The sequence below is a fragment of the Diabrotica undecimpunctata genome, chromosome 1 (assembly GCF_040954645.1).
Source record: "Diabrotica undecimpunctata isolate CICGRU chromosome 1, icDiaUnde3, whole genome shotgun sequence".
NCBI lineage: Eukaryota > Metazoa > Arthropoda > Insecta > Coleoptera > Chrysomelidae > Diabrotica > Diabrotica undecimpunctata.
Genome location: NC_092803.1, coordinates 85622930 through 85629239, shown reverse-complemented (window position 1 = coordinate 85629239; position 6310 = coordinate 85622930). Strand labels below are relative to the sequence as shown.

Here is a 6310-nt window from a genome sequence, read left to right as displayed (position 1 = left end):
TTAGGTATTTTCTGAGTAAAAAATGTTGTGTAACTTTAAAGTTACAATGGTCCATAATGTACAATATACTTTTTTTTGCAGGTGGTAACAGACATGGAACCTCTTTGTATAAAATTATTTTATGGTAAGAAATAACTAAATAATATTCAAATTAGAGGCATTTATGGATATGACTCTGAAGATTCCATCCTAGAATCCGACAGTGACGATGATGAAGTGGTATATATTTCAGAAAATGTTTGTTCGGAAGAAATGAGCGTGGGAGATATGGAAGATAATAATGAGAACCAGAAAGATGATAATGAAAAAGAGGATGACAATGACGACGAAAATGACGTGTAGAATCTCAGATTATCACATAAAAATGAAGTAATAGTCATTCTGTACAGCCAATTCAAACTTTAAAGGCAGTTTACCACCAAAACCTGGAAACCCGTATACTCCAATCAAGTATTTTAGAACGCGTATTTTGGACAATATCGTTTATCAAACAAATCTGTATTCTACCCAAAAGAACACCGAACAAACTTTAAATGTGGACAAGAACGAAGTAGAATAGTTTTTCGGTGTATGTTTGTTCATCTCAGTGTATGGTTTACTTTCAACTAGAATAGGTATTGTACAAAATGTACTGGAGAGCATCAACTCGAATTTCAGTTGTTGCAGAAACTATGAGTCGGAATTGCTGGGAACAAATAAAATGCAATATCCACTTCAATGACAATAGTCAGATAATTCCCGGAGAGGAGTTATACAAAATCAAACCGCTTTTAAAACCAGTTATAGCAAATTTTCGGAAAATTCCAATGACAGAAAAATTTAGAATAGATAGAATAATTTTGAACTGTATATTGGTAAAGAAGATCATCCAGAATATTTACCAAATGTTGGAGTCAGCGGATATGTGGTTCTTTGATTGGCCAGTATAGTTCCAAGAAATGCTTACCATAAGATATAGTTTGATAACTGGTTTATAAGTATGCAATTGCAAATTGAACTAGACAATTTGGGTATTTCCTGTGTAGGTATGGTGCGTCCTAACAGATTGAAAGGATGTAATTTCTCTACCGACAAAGATATGAAAAAGGAAGGGGAGGTTTCGAAGAGCTTATCTAGAAGAAAGAAGGAATGGTCCTTAAAGCAGTCAAATGGAACAACAAACCGATGAGTTTACTGAGTACGTTTGTAGGCACGTATCCTACAAGTCAAGTTTAAAGATGGGACAAAGCAAAGAAAGAAAGGATTCTTGTCGAATGTCCTAACATTGTAACGTTTTACAATAAACGTACTAAATCTACGTACTAATTCGTACTAAAAAGTGGAACCACCGCATTTTGTTCCATATATTTGATTTAGCAGTTGTAAATGCTTGGTTACTTTATAGAAAAGACATGCAGTTACTTATATTGTTCTGAAGCTATTTTCTTGTGGCATTTTAAATTAATTACTATTTAAATGGGAATAAGCCACAATTAAAGGTTTAAATACGTTTATTGACGTTTCAATTTCCACTTCGGAAATTGAAACGTCAATAAACGTATTTAAACCTTTAATTGTGGCTTATTCCCATTTAAATAGTAATTAATGCAGTTACTTGGTATAAAAAAAACGATGAACTAAGTGTTTTAGATTTCAAAGCATCTATTGCCGCTTGTCTTTGTCAATAGGGTAAAAGGGTAAAGAGAGGCTCCAAGAAGAGAGGAAGGCCCCGTCTATCTATAATAGAACAAGAAATAGAGTAGAAAAGAAAAATTTAAATAATTTACCTTAAATGATATTTTATAAGGCTTCAAGATAACTGCAGAGTGCCTGATGACTTTAGTGTTTATATCATAACTTTTACTATTACTTTTTTTAAATATATGCTCTTTCACGTGAAAAACTTGATTTGCCAGTACTAGATTTTTCCCTTTCTTTTCCTTTTGTGGTTGAAAAGATATATTATGATGAATTTTGAGAAACCCAGTTTTTAATACTACATTTATTTTGTACATAAACTGCAAAAATATAATTAAAAAGTTAATTATTAATAATTGTCAATTTCGCATGTATTTAACAATGTCAAACATATGTCATATGTTTAACCTGAAAATTGGTAGGTCCAAAACTGTCAGATGAAGACGGTAGGTGTCGCGTCAGTCACGCACGGAGCGAATAAAAGTAAAAATTTTTTTGCAGTTAAAAAAAATTGACAGTACACAGTCTGACAGTACAGGGTTAAGTGATTTGTAACGAGTTTGCTATCTTTTATTTACACTATTTCAATTTTAAATTACGAAAGTAATGTTGCTGTTTCACTTTACCATCATTCCTGTTTATGTGTAATCTGCATTCTGGAAATCAACAAACATAACCTAACTAACTAATAATTTTGTGTCGTTCGTTAATGTTTACCAATTTGTCATTTATCATCTTTAATTCTTAAAATAAACCTTTGTAACAATATTTTTGGGTTCTTTCTAAACAACAGCTTTTTATAAAACACCTTAGGTTTATGTATCTTACAACGTAACCAAAGATTTTATTTTATTTACTTACAACCATTGGTACATAACCAAAGATTATAAGATTAATCGTCCAAAAATCTCAGATTACCTGACAAGCTAGTAAGTATGACAGAAGTATGACATAGATAAAACGATAATTAGCGTTTCGGAAACCCAAAATACTTCTGACAGGCTGTTAATCATCGATTATTTGCTTGTTAGATTAGTTAATGTGTGTTATGTGATTGAAGTTTGATCGATGTTTCTGCAACTCAAAATGCATTTAATCGACTGTTAACAGTAGATTACCTAATTTTGATAATGATCAGTCTTTCGGAAACCGGCTGTTTTATAGTCTCTTAATTATTTAATTTATAAACAGTCATTTTACACTAATTTATTTACGCTAAAATTAATTAATATCACAATGTGTTACAAGTTTATATTTTTCTAACAATACGTTCAGACTAACTGAATCTAAATTAGTTTCATATTTATATAATTTAGAGCCAATTCCATGCTGTTCTTTAATTTTCTATTAAATGTACTAGAAATAACAGGACTCTTCCGTGACATCACGCAGATACCTGCTCCTCGGGTCTAGAAAGGACTTGTCGCTTTACGGCTATTGTGGCATCGGCATTGTTTACTTGAGGCATTGATTAAAAACTACTATAGTGTAATTATTGTGTAGTTTTTAATATATGCTTGCGGTGTGAATCAGATGAATCAAACAGGTAACGTAACAGATTAATAGTATTACTTAGAAGTACTTAGCTTCGAGGAACGTTGGATAAGTTGCATTGCTGGCGTTGAGCTACGCTAAAGTATTTAGATGTATATGGGAAGGTGTGTTATCTTGATAAAAATCCTTCTCCTTTTTAAAATGGATTTGCAAATATATATATATATATATATATATATATATATATATATATATATATATATATTCTTTGCAGATTAGTTAAATAGTAAACTCTTAAATATTGGGGAAATCTGCAAGAAAGACTCTAATGTGTATCAATTGTTTCGCCGAACGTTTTCGCCAAAGAGAATTAATTTGGCTTCTTCAGGGCTGAAAGAGAATAAATTATAATTAGCTACCATATATTATCTATTAAAACATTATTGATCTTACCGTAACTTAGAATTGTAGAGTTAGAATATTAAAAAACTTTGCTAGTAACATAGTGGTGTTTTTTGTTACTATGTGCAAAAAAAGTTTTTTTTTTAAGGTTTGAAATGTATGGTAGCTTTGAACTTGACACGTAAAGGCTTACCCAAGGTTAATCGAAAAACCCAATGTAACTACATTTAAAAGGAGGTAATTCTTTGAATTGTCGGCAATAACTAAATTTTTGATTTTTAGATAGTTTAAAAGTGAGGTTCTGTTTTAGCCAGAACGCAAGCGCTGACAACTTCATTAGTTCGTATGAATCTTTATGTCGTTAAGGTTCATTGGTAAAAAACGAATGAATTTGTTCATGAAATGAACAATGTTTCAATGAACAACATTCATTTTTCAATGAACAACATGTTCAATGAAATTCATTCGTTTTTTACCAATTAACCTTAACGACATAAAGATTCATACGAACTAATGAAGTTGTCAGCGCTTGCGTTCTGGCTAAAACAGAACCTCACTTTTAAACTATCTAAAAATCAAAAATTGAGTTATTGCCGACAATTCAAAGAATTACCTCCTTTTAAATGTAGTTACATTGGGTTTTTCGATTAACCTTGGGTAAGCCTTTACGTGTCAAGTTCAAAGCTACCATACATTTCAAACCTTAAAAAAAAAACTTTTTTTGCACATAGTAACAAAAAACACCACTATGTTACTAGCAAAGTTTTTTAATATTCTAACTCTACAATTCTAAGTTACGGTAAGATCAATAATGTTTTAATAGATAATATATGGTAGCTAATTATAATTTATTCTCTTTCAGCCCTGAAGAAGCCAAATTAATTCTCTTTGGCGAAAACGTTCGGCGAAACAATTGATACACATTAGAGTCTTTCTTGCAGATTTCCCCAATATTTAAGAGTTTACTATATATATATATATATATATATATATATATATATATATATATATATATATATATATATATATATATAAATGTTTTGGATGGGTTGGAGTCAATAAAAGGGGCTATTGGTTAACTATTTATTATTATCAAGAGCTGCTAAAAAAGACAAAATATCTTACAAAGTTGAATTAGAAAAAAAAATTTTTTTTGTTAACTCACCAAATAAAATTAGTTTTGGTTAATAAAATTGCTGCAAATACATTTCAAAAAGAATTAATACAAAAATGTCCTTATCTAATAAATGCTTCTCTGAAATTTTAATATAATTTTGAAAACAGTTTCTTAACACAAAAACAATTGAATTTATAAATAATTTAAAGTAGCGACCAATATAATAATATCTTTTTCTGTCCTCTAAATGTGTAAAAGATTAAATCTTCTAGCAAAAGCTGCTATCGGTTTGTTGAATTAAATGGCCAAATATATGATCTAGGAGGACAAATTCGTTAAACTTCCCGTGCTCGAATCGGTATCAATAAAGTATTAAAGAAGATTTAATCTTTTACATATATGTATATGTATAAATATATGTATATATATATATATATATATATATATATATATATATATATATATATGTGTATATATATATATATATATATATATATATGCATATATAATATCAAAATACAGAGAGGAGTCCGCCAGGGTTGCGTGCTGTCCCCACTACTTTTCAATGTCTACAGTGAAGCGGTATTTCAGCAGAAAAGCGCCGAAGTTTTAAATAACTTACGCTTTGCAGATGATACAGTAATAATGACGGATAACAACAATGATTTACAGAACGTAATGCAACGACTTAATGAATGCTGTCATGAGTACGGACTGAAGATAAATTTAAAGAAAACTAAATGCATGATCATGACTAAATCTGCACATGCAAATATCCAACTGACTATTAAAGATACTGTAATTGAGAGTGTTAATAACTATAAATATTTAGAAGCGTGGATAACATCAGATGTAGACCAAACCAACGAAATTAGGACCCGCATTAAAAAAATTTTTTTGTTGTCGGGATATAAGGTTAGAACTACGCCTGAGAATGCTTCGATGTTACGTGTTCTCTACTCTTGTTTATGGATTGGAAGCGTGGGCACTAAAATAAGTCCATCTGAATAAGTTGGCCGCCTTTGAATTTTGGTGTTACAGAAGAATCCTACGATTATCATGGATTCAAAGAATGTCAAACGTGGAAGTAACTAGAAGGATAGGAAATGAGGCAGAAATAATATTAACTATCAAAAGACGAAAACTTGAGTACTTAGGACATGTGATGAGAGGGCAAAAATACGCATTATTACAACTTATTATTATCAAGGCAAAATCCGAGGAAAGCGAAATGTGGGAAGACGAAGAATATCCTGGCTTCTTCGGAATATCCTTCGGAATGGGATGGTTTGAATGCAGTAGTGCAGAACTTTTTAGAGCGGCAGTCAACAGAGTCCGCATAGCCATGATGATTTCCAACCTTCGATAAAAGATGGAACTTAAAGAAGAAATATATATATATATATATATATATATATATATAAATATATATATATATATATATATATATATATAAATATAAATATAAATATAAATATAAATATAAATATAAATATAAATATAAATATAAATATAAATATAAATATAAATATAAATATAAATATAAATATAAATATAAATATAAATATAAATATAAATATAAATATAAATATAAATATAAATATAAATATAAATATAAAT

At 29.7% G+C, this 6310-nt stretch overlaps 1 long non-coding RNA gene across 1 annotated transcript in view; it reads left to right on the top strand.

Annotated features, from left to right (window-relative positions):
- Nucleotides 1-6310, top strand: part of LOC140439527 (uncharacterized) — a 163136-nt gene that overhangs the window by 90738 nt on the left and 66088 nt on the right. The gene's annotated exons all lie outside the window — the stretch shown is intronic.